Here is a 21,022-nt window from a genome sequence, read left to right as displayed (position 1 = left end):
GGGAAATAATTTCTTCAAATGACCTCAGTAAACTGAGCAAATAATTTCCTCAGAAGTACCACCAATCAATGGAGAAATTGAGTTATCCTTGCTGATAATCTGAACTCCTGTGTTAACCAAAGGGTGTTGACAACCCCTGGATTGTACAACTCTCAGCATGACACCAACACTATGATTAAAATCTTCCCCTCCAATTATCCCCAGTTTCCATCTTTTGATGCCATGGGGCTCTCTGTAAAGAGAAGGGGTAATGGCTTGAACCCAAAAAGGAGGGTTCTGCAACGCTTTTCTTCCAAGAAGACGAGCTTTCAAGAAGAAGACCCAAGCCTTATCTTTGTTGTGCTGATGCTCAAGCTCAGAATCCCCTGCCTGCCCAGCATCATGGAGGCATTCGAGACCCATCATGGCCCTCTGCTCCCAGACCTCCTCAATGCCATGTGAATCTGTCGTCCATTCTTCCTTTTCCAGATGTCATCCTCTATGGCTCTGGATGAGACTGCATCAAACATGCACTGATGACCAAGATCACCTGAGTAAAAGTAGCACATTTGACATGGGGGTCTGAATTGCCCTGGTCCCTATTTCAAAAGGGTTCAGGCTATCATATTCTACCAAGTGGTTCAGAGAGAATGAGCAGAGGAAGTTAATTCCACTTTATACATAAGATAATTGAGGCTGAATTCACTGAATAATTGGCAAGAGGCTTACTCCAGGTCTATTTATTTCCCATCAGCACAGGTATGTTTAGATTCACGTCAGCTGTTCCCAAAAGCCCTTTTGTTTTGCTGATGTAAGAAATATCCCAGCTTGATTTCTGCTGTGTTGTGACATCACAGGCTAAATGAATTTCCCTCTCCCAAAAATATGGAAAGCCAGATAAGACATTTTAGTCAACTAAGTGCCCTAAAGAGTAAGAATGAAAACCAAAATGGAGAGAGAGAAAGAAAGAGAGAGAGAAAGACAGGGAAATTTCTAGGAAAAAAGCATATGCCCCAGGTCATTTGAGTTGCCCTACTTTAAGAAATGCTATGTCTTTCTAGTTCCTTCTAAGGTTTTTGGAGGTTGGAGGCAGGAAGAAGAAGTTGATTTTCTTTGGCTTTTGAATGACTCAATCTCTTGCTGTGCCTTCTCCTACAGTTGTTGACTCCCCAGCCTCCCACTGTTTCTCTTACACCCCCCAGAAGATCCCTCAAGATTTTGTAGCCAACTCTTATGAGACCAGCAGCCAGCGCTCTAAGCCTAGTGTCCTGTAAGGGCCACTCCTCCTTCCCACTCCTGGGAAGAAAAACTGAGAGGCCCTGGGGAGAGAAGCAGCCCCCATGGATACAGGGATGTGGATTAGGCACCATTCTAGGAATACTCAGATTTCTGGGAGTATCACAGGTACAGAAGACACCCTGAGATATTTCCTCAGCCAGTCCAGGGCCAGCAGAAAGTCAGGAGGAGCTGACCAAATGCAGAAGAGAGGGGAGGAAGTGACAGCAAGAGAGAAGTTATTTGAGGAGATCCCCTTGATATATTCAAGGGAAATTGGGGTCCCTGAGTTATGGGAGCCGATTGCTGAGAAAGTGACAGACCCTGAGATGTCAAGTCAGAAAGAGGGATGGAGGGGTTACCATGGGCCCATAAGTTTCCCTGCTGGCTATGCCTTCTTAACCCTTCCACTCTTCTCCATAGCATCCATACTGAAAGAGGTCAGCTGGTCTGTGCCTGGGTCCAGGAGTACATCAGGAACCTGCAGCTGAATCTGAGGGGTCTAGAAAGAAAGAGCCAAATTCATGAGTAGATTGGGGATCAGGGACTTAAGCCAGAAAAATGGCACCCACAACTCCAGAAGCTACCTCTTTTATGGGTCTAAACCTCACCTCCCACTAACCAAATTTTGGACCCTTCCATACTTAAATTTTTATTTGTTTAAATTATTTCATCCTTCTTATATATTTCCAATTTCAAATTATGTTTTCTATTAAATGTTTTCTCTAAAAAATCTCAGTACACAGTGATTCAAGGTGATGTTGAATGATGTGCTAAATCTCTCTAGACATTAGACCAAATCATCAATAAACAAGAATTTATAAATATTCATTTTTCCACAAATATTTGATCTTTGCACTATGTTATAGCCTTTTGAACAATAGGGATGTTTTCATTTGTTTAAAAGTAAGGCTTGGACTTATGGCCATTGTGTTGGTTATTTTCTTGAACATTGATAATACTGATTGGGAAGGTTGAAAGGGGAAGTTCAAGAAAATTGGAGAAGTGAAAAAAGAAAAGACATCCCGCCATGCCTTACAATGAAGATAGCATCCTGAAAAACCAAAGCGAAAACAAAATTAAGCCATAATTTATATTCCCTAAAATAAAATGAGCATTCTACATGAACAAAAAAGCAAGACATTCCTTCATGTGCATCTTTGCATTTTTTAAATATATCGAGTTTCTTGAATAGAATACTTCTAAAAATAATGACATTTATTGAGAGTTTAATATGAATGAAGAGCCTCATGCATTGGCTCATTTAGTCCTCAAAATATAACTATGATGCTTATACTGTAGCTGCCCCAGTTGAAGAAGAGGAAACAGAAGTTCAGAGAGCTAGGTTAACTTCCCCATGGCTATGTACTTAGCGATGCTGGATCTAAACCTGGGTCCATGTCCCATGCTCTTAACCTTTCTCTCAAGGTGTTGTTCCACCTGGAACAGATTTAACCTGACATTCCCTGTTCCATGATGTGGGATTCTGCTTCCAGCCAACCAGGAGATCATCCTCTTGTGCAAGCAAAGGCAAATATTTCAAGTCCCTCTACCTGTTATGGCATCTTCACTTTGCTCATACTTATCAAACCAAAATTAAGAGTGCAGGCAAAGTGTCTCTGCTTGCCATCTCTCTTGCTTCCTTACCCTTCTCAGACACACTCAGGACACATCACCAAACGTGTTGTCTATGTTGAATCTAACTAGATATTGAGAAGAACCCCACCCCCTTCCTTGATGGCACCTCCAATCTCTACAAATATTCATGTTGGAGTTCTCTCCTTTGCCTTTATGGGAGCAGTGAAGCTGTAACACTCCCTGCCCTGGGCAATGATTCTCTCCTCTCCCCTCTCTTCAATCTCCTGCTTTGGTTGACTGGAGACATGGGGAGAGGTATAGGGCTAGTCCTGCCATCTCCATGGGATACCATCTCCGGAGCGGGTATACGGCGTGGTCTTTTTTGAATAAGACAACAGTTTTTTGCAACACAATAAATCCCTGTCAACATCTTGTTAAGTTACAAAGAAAATTTCAGGAAGACAGTGGGCAGTGACACTCCCTAATGCTAGAAAATAAAGAATAGTTACTCATAAGATTACACCAGAACTCTGCAACTTAAATAGGAAATAACAACCACTTTCCAATTTTAGAAAAGATATACACAACTTATATGAAGGTTAACATTTTCCATATACCAAGAACAAACTAATAAGAAAATAACAGACATATTCCATATCTAACTGTATTGAACACTATAATTTTTCTTCTAAAAGAAAGTTTTCCCTTTCCTCATTTTCCTTACTTATTACTGTTAGAATTGAAAATAAATGTCAGTCCAAAGGAGGTCTTGATGGCACTGAATACAACAGGTAACCAGGGAGCTTGGAGTGCAAATGAAGAGTGAGCTCTATACCAAGTGCTCCCATATGCACACATGGTCAAGGCTCCATCCACTCCAGCCACATCAGGACCTTTATATTTGCTCCCTCTGATTTCCCACTGTTTTCCTCTCTATGTCCAAAGACTTGTACACAAATGTTTATAACAGTTTTATTCAAAATATCCCCAACCTTTATTCAAAATAAAACCCAAATGTCCATCAAGTGGTGGATAGATAAAAAAATTGTGGTACAGCCAGTTCTGCTATAACATGACACAGGCATTCCTGAAAATCACTGCACTATGAAAAATCATGCAACAGAAATCATATGCCTTAGGGAAAAATGGTGTTGGGGCAAAAGACTCAAACACTTCATCAGTGACACATAAAAAAAAGAGGGATCTAGGGGACTTCAGCATCATGGCCACATGAGATGCTCTCTTTGTCTCTCCCCTTCCGTTTACAACTAGTAGGACATTCATAACCCAACACAGGTTCCTCTGCTCAGCACACCAGGATGTCAGAGGGATACACACATGTGTACATCTGAAGGTGAGTGGATTGGAACACATAGAACACAGAACTTGGGAAACAGCAGAGGTGGTGCCAGTGACCCCGTCCCCCACCCCACCATTGTGGCAGCTGAGCCCACAGCCCCAGGAAACCCACTAGCAATGGTGGAGGTGGGAGCCGTGACCCTGGCTCTCCCAACAGTGCTGGTGCCCACAACTCCACCCCACCAGCTGCAGTGTTCCCACACCCCCAGAGAACTCAGAGGCAGCAGTGGAGGTGGCACACATGACTCTGGGCCCCAGTCACAGTGGCACCATGGCTACAGGGAACTGGGCAGCAGTAGCAGCAGGACCCACAACCCCAGTCTCCCCTGTCACAGTGGCGCCCATGACTCCAGCCCTCCTGCCCATGGTGGCGGCAATGCCTTGAACCCAACAACCTCGAATGCATCGCAGGCACCAGCAACCCTAGCTCCCTCCCCTCTCCCTGTCCCCATCACATTGGCAGTGCCCATGACCAAGGCGACCCTGGATGCAGTGTAGGCACCCACCATCCTGGTAACTCTGGCAGTGATGCCCACGACCACAGTGACAGCAGCAGCAGCAAGGCACCAGCAACCCCAGAGGCACAAGCAGCAATGATGAGGGCACCAGGGACACCTCTGACAGAGGCAGTGGAGGGTGGAAAGTGCTGGCTCCCAAACATAGCCAGAGGCAGCTCAGGTAGGAGAAACCAAAAACTTGTGCTATATCACCACCTACTGGAAAACAAAAGAAAAGTTTCTCTCTCTTGGGGCCAGCCCAGTGGGGTAGTGGTTAAGTTCACACACTCTGCTTTGGCGGCCCAGGATTCGCAGGTTTGGATCCTTTGTATTTCTGTGGTATCAATTGTTGGTTGGTTGTTTGTTTTAATTTTTTTTTTTTTGAGGAAGATTAGCCCTGAGCTAAGATCTACTGCCAATCCTCCTGTTTTTTGCTGAGGAAGACTGGCCGTGAGCTAACGTCTGTGACCATCATCCTCTACTTTATATGTGGGACGCCTACCACAACATGGCTTGACAAGCAGTGCATATGTCCACACCCGGGATCCAAACCGGTGAACCCCGGGCCGCCAAAGTGGAACATGCACACTTAACCACTGTGCCACCAGGCCAGCCCTATGGTATTCATTGTTATTTCTCATCTTTCATTTCTAATTTTATTTGTCTGAGCTTTCTCTCTTTTTTTCTTTGTAAGTCTGGCTAGGGATTTGTCAATTTTGTTTATCTTCTCAGAGAACCAGCTCTTTGTTTCATTGATCCTTTCTACTGCCTTTTTTGTTTCAACTGCATTTATTTCTGCTCTGATTTTTATTAATTCTCTCCTTCTGCTGACTTTGGGCTTTGTTTGTTCTTCTTTTTCTAATTCAATTAGGTGTAGTTTGAGATTGCTTATTTGGGATTTTTCTTGTTTGTTAAGTTCAGCCTGTTTTGTGATGAATTTCCCTCTTAATACGGCTTTTGCTGCATCCCATATGAGCTGGTATGGTATGTTTTCATTTTCATTTGTCTCCAGATATTTTTTGATTTCTCCTTTAACTTCTTCAGTGATCCATTAGTTGTTCAATGGCGTGTTGTTTAGTCTCCACATCGTTGTCCCCTCCTCAGCATTTTTCTTATAATTAATTTCTAGCTTCATAGCATTGTGGTAGGAAAAGATGCTTGTTGGTATTTCAGTCTTCTTAAATTTATTGAGGCTTGCCTTGTTTCCCAGCATATGGTCTATGCTTGACAATGTTCCGTGAACACTTGAGAAGAATGTGGATTCTGCTGCTTTTGGATGGAGTATTCTATATATGTCTATCAAGTCCAACTGGTCTAGCTTTTCATTTAATTCCACTATTTCCTTGTTGATTTTCTGTCTGGATGATCTATCCATTGATGTGAGTGGAGTGTTGAGGTCCCGTACTATTATTGCATTATTATTAATATCTTCTTTTAGGTTTGTTAGTAGTTGCTTTATGTACCTTGGTGCTCCTGTGTTGGGTACATAGATATTTATAAGTGTTATGTCTTCTTGGTGGAGTGTCCTTTTGATCATTATATCCTGCCCCTCTTTGTCTCTCTTTGCCTGTCTTGTCTTGAAGTCTACTTTGTCTGATGTAAGTATTATGACACCTGCTTGCTTTTGCTTGCCATTAGCTTGGAGTATCGTCTTCCATCCCTTCACTCTGAGTCTGTGTTTGCCCTTGGAGGTGAGATGTGTTTCCTGGAGGCAGTATATTGTTGGGTCTTGCTTGTTAATCGATCTCGTCACTCTATGTCTTTTTATTGGAGAATTCAATCTATTTACATTTAGGATGATTATCGATATATGAGGGCTTAATGCTGCCATTTTATCACTCATCTTCTGGTTCTCTTGCATTTCCTTTGTTTTTTGTCCCATGTGTTTCAGTCTAGCAATTGAGTTATGTAGTTTTTTATGTTGTGTTTCTTTTTTTCTCCTTATTTATTATTTGTGTCTCTATTCTGCTTTTTTGTTTAGTGGTTACCATGAGGTTTGTACTCAAAATCTTGTAGATAAGAGAGTCCATTTTCTGATGGCCTCTTATTTCTTTAGACTAAATCAATTCAGTCCCTTTCCTCTTCTACTCCCAAGTTGCTTTTCTCACATCTTATTCCATCTTGTGTTGTGAGTTTGTGCTTAAAATGACAAGATTATCTTTGGTTTTGGTGTTTACCTTCCCTTTATCTTTAATGTTATACTTGCATATTTGCAACCTGTTCTGATATATAGCTACAATTTTCTGATTTTGTCTACCTATTTTTTTCCTTACTTGTGCTTTGTAACCCCTTTCTCCCTTTTTTTTCAGGTATGAGGGCCTTCTTGAGTATTTCTGGTGGGAGGTGGGTCTTGTGGCAATGAACTCCCTTAGCTTTTACTTATCTGGGAAAGTTTTTATTTCTCCATCATGTCTGAAGGATATTTTCACTGGATAGAGTATCTTGACTGAAAGTTTTTGTCCTTCAAACATTTGAATATGTCATTCCAGTCTCTCCTAGCCTGTAAGGTTTCTGCAAAGAAATCTGCTGAAAGCCTGATGGGGTTCCTTTGTAGGTTATTTTCTTCTGCTTTGCTGCCCTTAGTATTTTTTCTTTGTCAATTTCTTTTGCCAGTTTCTACATTGACATATTTAGGAGGTCTGATAGCCTCTTCCACATGGATTTCCATCCCCTTCCTTAGGTTTGGGAAGTTCTCTGCTATTATTTCTTTGAACAAGCCCTCTGCTTCTTTTTCCTTCGGGAATACCTATAATTCTTATGTTGTATTTCCTAATTGGGTCGGATGTTTCTCAGACACTTTCTTCATTTCTTTTTAGTCTTAGTTCTCTCTCCTCCTCTATCTGGAGCATTTCAACATGTCTATCCTTCTTTATGCTGATTTGCTCCTCTATGGTGTCCACTCAAGCATTCAGGGAATCCATATTTTGTTTTATATCATCAATTGTGTCTTTCATCTCCAATATTTCTGATTGATTCTTCTTTATAGTTTCAATCGCTTCTTTGAAGTACCTCCTGAATTCGTTGAATTGTTTCTCTACATTGTCTTTTAACTCATTGAGTTTTTTGATGATAGCTATTTTGAGTTCTCTGTCATTTAGATTACATATTTCTATGTCCTCAGGACTGATTTCTGGGCATTTATCATTTTCCCTCTGGTCTGGAGATTTAATATAATTGTTGATACTGCTAGAGGGCATGGCTTTGTTCTTTCACATCCTGGTATTATTTGGTTGCAGTTACCACCTATCGCCACTGGGCAGGGGTCAAGAGCTGTGTATTCTGAGCTCTCTGTGATCTGCCAGGATCCTAGGTGCTGGAGTGGCGCTGGGAGGGTTTGGGGGGGAGAGCTTTCTTCTGTGTGCTCTTGGGCTTTTCTTGTTCTGTCCTCACTATCTGCTTTCCTGGGGTGTTGGCTTGATGAGGTCACCCCCACATTAGCTTTCACCTCAGTAGGGGCTTTCCTGTAGGCTGCAAGGGATCTCAGGGATCTTTGATGTTCCCACAAATGAGCATCCCCTCCCCTCTTCCTTCCCTCTCAGAGGCCATGCATGGTTCCAGATCACAGTCTTTTGGGGAGGGAGCGAAGTTTTCTCTTACTCCGTTCCACCTCCTCCAAATGGGGCTCCAGCCTCTCCGCCCTCTGACCTGTGGCTGCATGGGTCTCTCAGCAGAAACTCCACAGGCCAGGAGAGAGTGAAATGACATATTCAAAATATTGAAAGATAAAAACCTCCAGCCAGGAATAGTCTATCCAGCAAAGTTATCAGTCAGATATGAAGGAGAAATAAAGACTTTCCCAAACAAACAAAAGCTGAGGGAGTTCATCATCACTAGACCTGACTTACAAGAAATGTTGAAACAAGCACTTCTACCTGAAACAAAAAGGCAAAAAAGTACACAAAACTTTCAGTAAGGTGATAAATAGACATAATCAGAAAATTGCAAAGCTATTACAGCATAGGATGTTAAACACTTAATTAAAGCATAAAGGTTAAAGGAAAAAATACATTAAAAATAACTAACTACAACAAACTCACAATATAAAAGAAGATCATTCATTTGTGACAATAAAAACATAAAGGGAATGAGGAAAAAGATGGAACCTGTATAGGCAAATGAAGATAAGCTCCATCAGCAGAAAAAGAACTATTTTATCTATGAGTTGTTTTATACAAAGCTCATAGTCACCATAAGACTAAAATCTTCCACAGAGACATGAAACATAAAAAAAGAGGAAATTGAGAAAAACATCACAGAAAACTACTAAACTAAAATGGCAGACAGAAACACAAGAGAAAAGAAACAATAGAGATATAGAGCAATCAGAAAGCAAAAGATAAAATGGCAGTAGTAAGTTCTCATATATCAATAATTACCCTAAATGCAAATGGACTGAACTCACCAATCATAAGGCAGAGTGGATGGATGGATGGATGGATTAAAAAACAAGACCCAATTATATTCTGCCTTCAGGAGACTCATCTGAGCTCTAAAGACAAGCATGGGCTTAAAGTGAACAGGTGGAAGATGATACTCCAAGCACATGGTAGCCTAAAGAAAGTAGGTGTAGCCATACTTATACCAGACAAAATAGACTTCAAGTCAAAAAAGATAACAAGAGATAAAGATGGACATTATACAATGATAAAGGGGACAACCCATCAAAAAGACATAATATTTATTAATATATGTATGCACCAAACATAGGAGCACCAAAATATGTAAAGCAATTATTAACAGGCCTAAAGGGAGAAACTGACCGCAACACAACAATAGTAGGTGACATTAACACCTCACTTACGTTAATGGATAGATCATCCAGACAGAAAGTCAGCAAGGAAATAGCTTTAAAACACGCATTAGACTAGCTAGACTTAGTAGGTGTATACAGAACATTCCATCCAGAAACTGCAGCATGCACATTGTTCTCAAGCACACATGGAACGTTCCCAAGGATAGACCATATGTTGGGACACAAAACAAGTCTCAATAAATTTAAGGAGACTGAAATTATATAAAGCATCTTTTCTGATCACAAGGGAATGAAACTAGAAATCAACTACAAGAAGAAAGCTGGAAAAATCACAAATATGTGGAGGTTAAACAACATGCTCCTGAACAACTATTGGGTCAACAAAGAAGTCAAAGGAGAAATCAAGAAATACCTGGAGACAAATGAAAATGAAAATACAACACACCAAAATCTATGGGATGCAGCAAAAGTGAGATTAAGAGGGAAGTTTATAGCAATACAGACCTATCTCAAGAAACAAGAAAAATCTCAAATAAACAATCTAAACTTACACCTAAAGAAACTAGAAACAAAGAAAAAATGAAGCCCAAAGTCAGTAGAAGGAAGGAAATAATAAAAATCTCAGTGAAAATAAATGAAATAGAGACTAAAAAGACAATAGAAAACATCAATGAAATTAAGAGCTGATTCTTTGAAAAGATAAACAAAATTGACAAACTTTTAGCTAAACTCATGAAGAAAAGGCTCAAATAAATAAAATCAGAAACAAAAGAGGAGAAGTTACAATGAAATAAGCCACAGAAATAAGAGGATCCCAAGAGACAATTATGAACAGCCAGATGCCAAAAAGTTAGACAACCTAGAAGAAATAGATAAATTCTTAGAATCATACAACCCTCCAAGATTGAATCATGAAGAAATAGAAAATCTAGAATAGAATGACTGGTAGTAATGAGATTGAAACAGTAATCAAAAACCTCCCAAAACACAAAATTCAGACCAGACAGCTTCACTGGTGAATTCTACCAAACATTCAAAGAAGATTTAATACCTGTTCTTCTCAAATTCTTCCAAAAAGTCGAAGAGAAGGGAACACTTCCCAACTCATTTTACAAGGCCAACATTACCGTGATACCAAAACCAGACAAGGAAAATGCCCACAAACAAATTACAGGTCAATATGTCTGATGAACATAGATACAAAAACCCTCAACAAAATATTAGCAAACTGAATACAATATATTAAAAGGATCATATGCCATGATAAAGTGGTATTTATTCCAGGAATGCAAGCATGGTTCGATATCTGCAAATCAATCAATATGATACACCACGTTAATAAAATGAAGCATAAAAACGATATGATCATCTCAATAGATACAGAAAAAAGCATTTGACAAGATTCAGTAGCCATTTATGACAAAAACACTCAATAAAATGTTATAGAAGGAAAGTACCTCAACATGATAAAGGCCATATATGACAAACCCACAGCTATAACGTCATAGTCAATGGCAAAAAATAGAAAACTTTTTCTTTCAAATCAGGAACAAGATAAGGATGACCATTCTTGCCACTTTTATTCAACATAGCATTAAAAGTCCTAGCCAGAGCAATTAGGCAAGGAAAAGAAAGACAAGACATCCAAATTGGAAAGGAAAAAGTAAAGCTGTCACTATTTGTGGATTTCACGATTTTATAGATAGAAAACCCTAAAGACTACACAAAAAAACTTTTAGAAATAATAAATGAATACAGTAAAGTTGCAGGATACAAAATCAATATACAAAAATCTGCTGCACTTCCATACACTAACAACAAACTATCAGAAAGAGAAATTAAGAAAACAATACCATTTACAATCACAGCAAAAAGAATACAATACCTAGGAATAAATTTAACCAAGGAGATGAAAGATCTGTGCACTGAAAATTATGACATGTTGAAAGAAATTGAAGAAGACACAAAGAAATGGAAAGAAATTCCATGGACTGGAAGAATTAACATGGTTAAAATGTCCATATTACCTAAAGCAATCTACAGATTCAATGCAATCCCTATCAAAATCTTAATGGCATTTTTTACAGAAATAGAACAAAAAATCCTAAAATGCATATGAAACCACAAAAGACCCTGAACAGCCAAAGCAATCCTGAAAAAAAAAAGAAGAAAGCTGGAGGTATCACACTCCCTGATTTCAAACTATACTACAAATCTATAGCAATCAAAACAGTATATTATTGGCAGAAAAACAGACACATCAATCAGTGGAACAGAATAGAGAACCTAGAAATAAACCCATACATATATGGAAAACTAATTTACAACAAAGGAGCCAAGAACATATCATGGAAAAAGGAAAACCTCTTCAATAGATGGTGTTGGGAAAACTAGACAGCACATGCAAAAGAATAAAACTTGACCACTATCTTATACCATACACAAAAATCAATTCAAAGTAAATTAAAGACTTGAATGTAAGATCTGAAACCACAGAACACATAGGAGAAAACATAGGTGATAAGCTCCTTGACACTTGTCTTAGTGATGTTTTTGTGGATTTGACTCCAACAGCAAGGGAAACAAAGGCAAAAACAAATGAGACTATATCAAATTAAAAAGCTTCTGCACAACAAAGGAAACCATCAACAAAATGAAAAGGCAATCTACTGAATGGGAGAACGTATTTGCAAACCATATATCTGATAAGGGGTTAATATCCAAATATATAAAGAACTTATACAACTCAACAACAAAAAAACAATTTAAGTATGGACAGAGGATCTAAATAGACATCTTTCCAAAAAACACACACAGACAGCCAATAGACTCATGAAAAGATGTTCAACATCACTAATTATTATGGAAATGCAAATCAAAACCACAACGAGATATAACCTCACACGTTAGAATGGCTATTATCAAAAAGACAAGAAATAATAAGTATTGGAGAGGACACAGAGAAAAAGCAACCCTAGTACACTGTTGGTGGGAATGTAAATTGGTACAGCCACTATGGAAAACAGTATGGAGAGTCCTCAAAAAAATAAGAACAGAACTACCTTATGACCCAGCTATTCCACTTCTGGGTATGCATCCAAAGAACACAAAAACATTAATTCAAAAAGATATATGAACCCCTATGCTCACTGCAGCATTAATTACAATAGCCAAGATATGGAAACAACCTAAGTGTCCATCAACAGACGAATGGATAACAAAGATGTGGTATATAGATACAATGGAATATTACTCGGCCAGAAGAAAAGATTATATCTTGCCATTTGTGACAACATGGATGGACCTTGAGGGTATTATGCTAAGTGAAATAAGTCAAACAGAGAAAGGCAAATACCATATTATTTCACTCATACGGAATATGAAAACAAAAATAAAATAAATGAACAAACAAAACAAAACAAAAACAAACTCATAGATACAGACAACAGATTGGTGGTTACCAGAAGGGAAGCAGGTTGCGGGGTGGGCAAAATGAGTAAACAAGGTCAATTGTATGGTGACAGATGGAAACTAGACTTTTGGTGTTGAGCAGACTGTGGTGTATATAGACGTCCAATTATAATGTTGTATACCTGAAACTTATATAGTGTTACAAACAAATGTTACCTCAATAAAAAAATAGGAATCTAATAAAAATGGTAGCACAGTTTTATACATGTTAAATAGTTAATATAAATGCTACAATAAATGCAGCACTTTGAAAAAAGACCTGAAGTTTTCTCGCAAAGCGAGAGTCAGAAGTGTTGCAGCTTATTGAGTTATTATGAAGTGGTAGAAAGAGAGTTGTCTGAAATCAGAGAGAAAGTTATAATTCCAGTTGTGGATGAGTGTTGTTCATAACATATGCAGTGAACTGAGGTAGCTGGAGATGTGTGAGTGTGTCTGTGTATTTTGTATATTCCTAAGAGGCTTGATCATGTGGTATTTTTCACAGATAAAATCACATGTAAGCAAATGGAAGAATTTGCATTATGCTCAAATTGTTTCCTAATATAGCAATCAAATTGGAATAAATTCACATTTTCTAAATAAGCATTATAGCAGGACTGACTATACCTCCATACAATGGAATATTACTCAGCAGCGAAAAAGAGCCAATTACTGATACATGCAACAACATGGATAAATCTCACAAGTACAATACTAAGCAAAAAAAAAAATCCAGACTGAAAAGGCTATATATTGAGTTATTCCACTTACATAATATTATGGAAAAGTTGAAACTGTAGGGACAGAAATCTGATCAGCGGTTGCCAAGGACTGGGGATGAGGGAAGGTGATTGATGCAAAAGAAGCAAAAGGGAACTTTTTGGAGTAGTGGAAATGTTCTAAATCTTGATTGTGGGACAGTCACATGACTTTATGCATTTTTCAAAACTCCTCAAACTACACACTTAAAAATGACTTTATCTGTATTTAAATCATACCTCAATAATGATGATATCACACACACTCATAAGAAATGGAAAAATGGAAAGAAATTAAGCAAAATGAACTAAACTCCAAAAAGTGACCTTCTGAAGTTTAACTTCAAATAGCCATGTGTGAGTTAGCAAAACAGATTAGGATTCCAGGGAGCTTCAGACACAGAGCAAGCCTGCACCCATCTGCCAAGTCTTTTCTACAAGTCTTCACTGAGAGCATAGTTAGCATACTAAAGGCTGGGGCAGCAGAGCTGAAAGGGAACCCTCTGAGACATGTGGAGCCCCCACCAAGTTCAAAGTAACTACACTGCAAAGGCACGGGGGCAGGACAGATGAAAGAAATTCATCCAAGTTTCTCCAAGTTTTCAGCTACCAAAGGTGAGGGCATGGCAGGAAATCCGAGACAAATAAACATAAGGTCCTACAGGCATTCAGCTATCAAGGCAGGGGGTAGGAGAGATGAGAGAAAACATTCTGGGATGCTCTGGGCTTTTAGCTACTGAAGTCAGGGACAGGAGAGGATAGAGAAACCCCTCTGGGGCATTCCACCCCTTTGCAGATTATAAGGCAGCTGTCTTCCAAATTCTATGGTTAAGAAACAAAGAGAAATCTCCTGAGGTGCAGAAAGCTGAGAGCAATTTACCAATGACCCAGGTGGGCAAATGGGCTATAAATTAAAAAGACCTCTTGTGGTTCAGAAAGCTGGCAGCACAAAGAGATCCTGAGAATTTTGCCAGTGCTCACATCCCAAACCTTGCTGAAGGAAAAGTCTTGATCTTCCCCTCAGGATATTTAAAGCCAGTGTGACCTGAGTCAAACTAAAACTGCCACAAAGCCCAGATCCAGCTCAACTACAGATCAGGTGGAATCAGTCCTATACTCTAGCAGCCTGAGTGAAGAAGAGGTATGCCTATTCTGGGTATATTAGTTGTTTCAGTCCCTATGGTTCTTCAATACAAAATGCCCAACACATCGATCAAAAGTTATGAGCTGTGATCAAAAGAAGAAATATTTAATAAAAGCAGAACTAGAGATGGCTCAGATGTTGGAACTATCAAATGGAGACTCTTAAAAAACTATGATAAAATGATTAAATATTTGGTAGAAAAGGTGATCAGCATGAATGAAGAGATGGGAATTTCATCACAGACACTGACCTTTAAAAAGAACCAAAAGGTGGCCAGCCCGGTGGCACAGTGGTTAAGTGCACACATTCCACTTTGGCAGCCCAGGGATCACCAGTTGGACATGGCATCGCTTGGCAAGCCATGCTGTGGCAGGCGTCCCACATATAAAGAAGAGGAAGATGGGCACGGATGTTAGCTCAGGGCCAGTCTTCCTCAGCAAAAAGAGGAGGATTGGCAGCAGATGTTAGCTCAGTGCTAATCTTCCTCAAAAAAAAATAAAGAACCAAAAGGAATGCTAGAAATGAAAAACAAGATCATATAAATCAAAGAGGTATTAGCTGAGCTAATAGCAAACTAGACAGAGCAAAGGAAAAAAATCAGGAGACTTAAAGACAGGTCAACAGAAAACATCTAAACTGAAACACAAAAAGCAAAAAAGAAAGGTTGACAATAAAAAAGAAGAGCACATCCAAGATACGTAAGAAAACATCAAAGTAACACACGTGTTTGGAGTACCAGAAAAAGTGGGAGAATGGGGAAGAAAAAATATTTGAAGACAATGGATGAAAGACATCTAACTACAGAGCCACAAAGCTCAGGAGCCCCAAGCAAGATAAATACAAAGAAAATGACAGCTAAGCACAACACAATCAACTGCTGAAAAATGCAAGTGCAGAATACATATTCTTTTCACGTGTACATGGGACATTCACTGAGACATTCTATATGCTGGCCAAGAACAAGTCGCAGTAAATATGCAAGAATTAAAATAACACAGAGTATATCCTTTGACCATAGTGGAATTGAACTAGAAATCACTAACAATAAGATATATAAAAAACACCCAAATATGGGGCCAGCCTGGTGGCATAGTGGTTGGGTTTGCGTGCTCTGCTTTGGCGGCCTGGGGTTCACCAGTTCAGATCACAGGCACGGACCCACACTCCACTTATCAAGCCATGCTGTGGCAGGCATCCCACATACAAAATAGAGGAAGATGGGCATGGAGGTTAGCTCAGGGACAATCTTCCTTAAAAATATATATATATATATTTGGAAATAATGAATGCAATTTTAAATTACTCATAGAACCAAGATGAAATCACCAGGGAAATAAAAAAGTATTTTGAACTGAATGATGATGAAACAAATCATACAAAAAACTGGCATTATGAAGCTAAAGCAGAACCTCGAAGAGAATTTATAGCTTTAAATATTTCTATTCAAAAAGAGGAAAGGGTGAAACGAATAAAGCTTCCACCTCAAGAAGCTAGGAAAAATTGAGCAAATTCAACCCAAAGTAAGTAGAAGTAAGAAAATAGATTGGTAAGCAATGAAACAGAAAATGGACAAACAAAAGAGAAAAGTCAGCAAAGTCAAAAATTGGTCATTTGGAAAGATTAATAAAACTGATAAACTCTTGCTGCTTCTCATACATTTCTCACTGGGCCCCTCACAAATTTCCTATTAGAGACCAGCAGCTGATGTTCCCAGCCTGGTGCCACGGCAGGGCCAGTCCTCCTGCCCACCGCTGGGGAGAGAGAGATCCTGCAGGACATGGAGTGGAGCACAGTCCGCAGGGCACAGGCAGGTGAATAGAGGCCCATCCTGGAAAAGCTGAGCCCCCTGGGGCCTAGCCAGATGTGCAGGAGACAGGGAGAGGTCTCTGGGTGTTTCCGCATAGGGCCCGCGGGGAGTCAGGGAAGAGCTGCCTCTGTGCAGGGGAGAGAGAGAAGAGGAAGGGACAGCAGGAGGAAGTCAGCCCCGGTGAGCAATGAAAAAAGGTCTACGGACCTTGAGATTCGGGGGAATAGTCCTGGCTCTGAAAATAGACTGGCTCTGAGATCCCCAGAACAGAGAGAAACATGGAGCAGAGAGAGAGCTTCTCACAGGCATTCTGCTGCTGAATTGTTTCTTTTTTATATACCTCTTCCTCGCACCACTGCTTCCTCCATATAAGAGACTGGACAGGCCTGTGCCGACCCCAGCAAGGTATGAGTCCAGGAATACATCAGCAACTGGAATTAGATCCCTGAGGGGTCTGGAACCAGTGAGGAAAGCCCTAGACATGCGAACAGATTGGGCACAGGGCCCTGAGCCAGACAAGACCCCTGCGACTCAGAAGCCACTTCCGGACAAACTCTAGGGCTCTGTTTACCTTTATTTTAAATTTATGTATGCTATATTATGGTTGTAATTCCTTTTCGATTTCGAATTGTGTTATTTACTAAATGTTCTGAGAGATCACATGCCTCCTCGTACTTCCTCTCACCTTTTTCCCTTCAGTCACACAGAGGATTTCAGCGGCTGCAATGAGCTGCGTCCAGGCAGACATTGTAAGAAATTCATCAAACCAGCAATATCTATTAACTATGAGTACCTAGTTCTGGATTCTGGGTTTGGAAAGAACAAAGTTTTCCTTCCTTCTTTCCTGTGTCCCTCCCTCCCAATTTAATTAAATATTACATTTGAGAAGTATTAACATTAGAGAGGACGTGGAACAACTGATATGCACACACTGCTGCTGGCAGCGTGCACTGGTCCTATCGCTTTGGAAAGTACTGCTATGTCCAGTAAAGGTGTCCACAGCCAAAGACCCAGCACTCCCATTCCTAAATACATCTCACAGATACCCTCGCACGTGTACAGCAGGAAACGTGAGCAAGAATACCCATAAGCAGCCCTGTTAGTTAGCAAAAAATAAAAGCGGACAAATGAAAAATGCATCGTAGTATATTCACACACTGAAATTCCATCAGGAGTGGAAGCCAATGTACCAGAGCTACACACAGTGATACGGGCGACTCTCACAAGTATAAAGTGGAGGGAGAAAAAAGCTGCGGAAGAATACATGAAATGGTTCTATTTATGTAAAGCTCAAAAACCTACAAAACTAAAAATACACTATTTAAGATTTAAACATACATGGTGAAACTACAAGAAAAGAACAGTACCGTATGAACAATGTTTGTGAGAGAGATCGCTCAGAGGAGGAAGAGAATGGGACAAGGATTGCAGAGGTCATACGGGGCGGTGGCGGCAAGGATGTTTGCTGTGCTGTTTCTTTTTATTCTCAATCTGTATTTTCTGTCTCCTCAATGTTAAATAAAAATAATTATAAAACTATAAAAATCAGAGTCTAGCAAAGAACATTTAGTGTGACCCCATTTTTTATTTAATTGTGTATGTATATAGTATGTACAATGATTATATATAGAAAAATGACTGGAAAAACTACACATCGAAATATTAATAGAGGTAAATAGTGAGTTTTTCCCTCTTCTTTTGATTTTCGTCAATATTCTATAAAAAGCATGCACCATTTTTGTTAGAAATTATTTTGAAGTACATATAAGAATTTTATAATGGAATGAAACTGTTCACAATATGTCAAAGCACGGACTATGAAATTGGTTTTTTGGTATGCTCTCAGCTAAGGAGAAAGCATGCAGAGGAAAAAGAAGAAGATACATCTAAAAATGTTACTGTGGGATCACAAGGCATTTCTTCTGTCTTCTTTTTGCTCGAGTATTTTCTAAATTTCTCCATAGCGTTGCTTTTTAAATGATGAATCATGATGAAAGCTTTTATTTTGCCTTGTTTTGTTTTAAGAAGAAAGTCCCAAAGGTCTATTGCTTGCTTAAATTCGCAGAAGACCCTATGCATCTTGTTCATGGCTAAATCTTTGGTGCCTGAACAGTGTTCAGCTCATAGCATGCACTCAATGATTATTTCTAGAGTAAATGAACACATAAATGAGTGAATTAATGAATGAATAGAGTGTTAACTGAACAGGTGAAAGAGATAAAGCAGAACATTTGGTCTGCAGCTTTCGTTTGTCCCTTCTCTGTCCATTACAGTCAAGAAGGGCCATATTTCCCCTAGATAAGAAGAAATCGAAGCCCAAGATGGGTAGGTAGATTGTATGGTGTTTCATTCCTTGGCTCAGATGAAGTCCTTTCCAGCAGCTGAGACAATGTACAGTACAGACTGATGATCTCTGTGGATTCTTGGGAGGCATGGAGGCTGTAGGATATTGAAGACAAGCAAACAGTAGGCAGCTTTTGAAAAGAGGAGGGGGAAAGAAGATGGAGTCCATGAACGTAAGAGTGATCAGCCACTTCTGTTCTGGGCAAGATTCTATATCTATGCAATCTTTGGTAAGAAATCCTTAGCTGGCAGTTTAAAAAGGAAGTGGTCACTGCAAGTCAGCATGAGTGCAGCTAGGGCACATCAGGCTGGACCAACCCCACTTCCTTCTCCAGCAGCAAGGGACATCTGAGGATGGGTGAGCTGGAGAGAGCTGTAGACAGACTCTGATCTTCAGTATCTATATCCTGGGATCAGCTGGAAAAACAGCAAAATTCAGGAAACTAATGCACAATGTATTGTGGGCTGGCACCATTGTTGTATGTACCAGTGTGCAAAAACAAAAACAATTTTACCAAAAAAAAAAAGTTAAAACCTGGAGCCTTAATCCTCCCAAGTCCCCCTCCCCCACTCCAGTCCTTGTCCGTTGAACAGGGGAAGTAGAGTCAGCCAAGCAAGACTGAAGCTGCAGGAGAAGGGTGGATGTGGCTTACCAAAGCACGGCAGGCAGATGACTCAGTGTCACCAGTAACTGAGATTCAGGAGCCCAGGAGTTGTCACAGAGACCCAAATGATGGTACAAGTCAGCTTCTTCCATCCTCCTGCCCCCACATCTTCCACACCAAGGGGACAAAGGCCACTGTCTGCCACCTGCCCCCTCCTGTGCACACACTGTAGCCCAAAGTCAGCAAGGAGGAGAAAAACAGCCATCAGAGGCATCCATCTAGGTGCCTCTCTCTCTCTCTCTCTGAACTTACAAGAAATGGAGAGACACACCGCTTCCCACTTATGCTTTTGATTTGTTGGGAGAAAGCGGGCAGCTCAGATCCTTTCCATCCACCTAGAGGAGGGGGACGGAAGTCTAAGGGGAGAGCAATCCATGGTCTTCTCTTCCTTGCTTTCCCTTAAAGCAACTGACAAGCATTCTTGTCAAATCCACCCACCTGCTCTCCAGGGCAGAGCTACCCAGGGCCCCACAGGAATATGAGCCACACTGGCTTGCTCTGTCACCACCTGCAGTGCCCACAGGAATGAAATGGGGGTAAAATGGGATGCAAATTGTTGAGCGTCCAGCCCCAAAAGAGTTGGACAGTGGACCTCATCTCCAATCGCTCTTGCCCTCACTCCCTTCTCTCCAGTCACCTGCTCATCTGTCCCTCAAATGCACACGCCCATTCCCACCTCTAGGTATTTGCCCTTGCTCTTCCCTGTCCTTGGGACACACTTCCTCCTGATCTGTACGAGTCTGGCTGCTTCCCAACCAGCAGGTCCCAGCTGAAATGACACCCCCTCTGAATAGGCTCCTCTGACCAGCTTATGAAGCAACCTCCACCCAACCCTCAGGCACTTTCTATCAAATCACTCTGGTTTATTTTCTTCCTAGCTTTTAACTCCATCTCCTGCTTCCTTGTCTGTCTCCCCCTACTAGAATCTGAGCACATGCAGAGCGGGAGCCTTGCCTTTCTTGTCTACCTCTGTATCCCCAGGGCCTAGAAAGTGCCTGGCACCCAGTAGAAACTCAGTAAACAGCTACCGAATGAATGAACATCAGCCCTGAGGAAGGTCTCACTATGGACACATAAGGGAGATTTCACTCACTTAGACTGTTTATGTTACATATTCCTTTCTGGGGCCAGATGAAGCTTTAAAAGCTTAATGACATTACTCAAAATTTGCTGTAGCTCATAGGTGGTGGATTCCAGGACTATGAACAACGGCTCTAACTAGATCAAAAGCCCTTTCCATTAGAACAGGGGTTCAAAATTTTCTTCTTAGTAGGGGAACATTTTCTTTGCAAACAAACTTACCTGGAACCCCTTTATATAAAACTGATAAAAACACAGGTGCTTAAATCAAAACCACAATGAGGTACCACCTCACACCCATTAGTATGGCTACTATCAAAAAAACAGAAAATAG

Source organism: Equus asinus, chromosome 13 (assembly GCF_041296235.1).
Source record: "Equus asinus isolate D_3611 breed Donkey chromosome 13, EquAss-T2T_v2, whole genome shotgun sequence".
NCBI lineage: Eukaryota > Metazoa > Chordata > Mammalia > Perissodactyla > Equidae > Equus > Equus asinus.
This window is presented reverse-complemented; position numbering follows the sequence as displayed.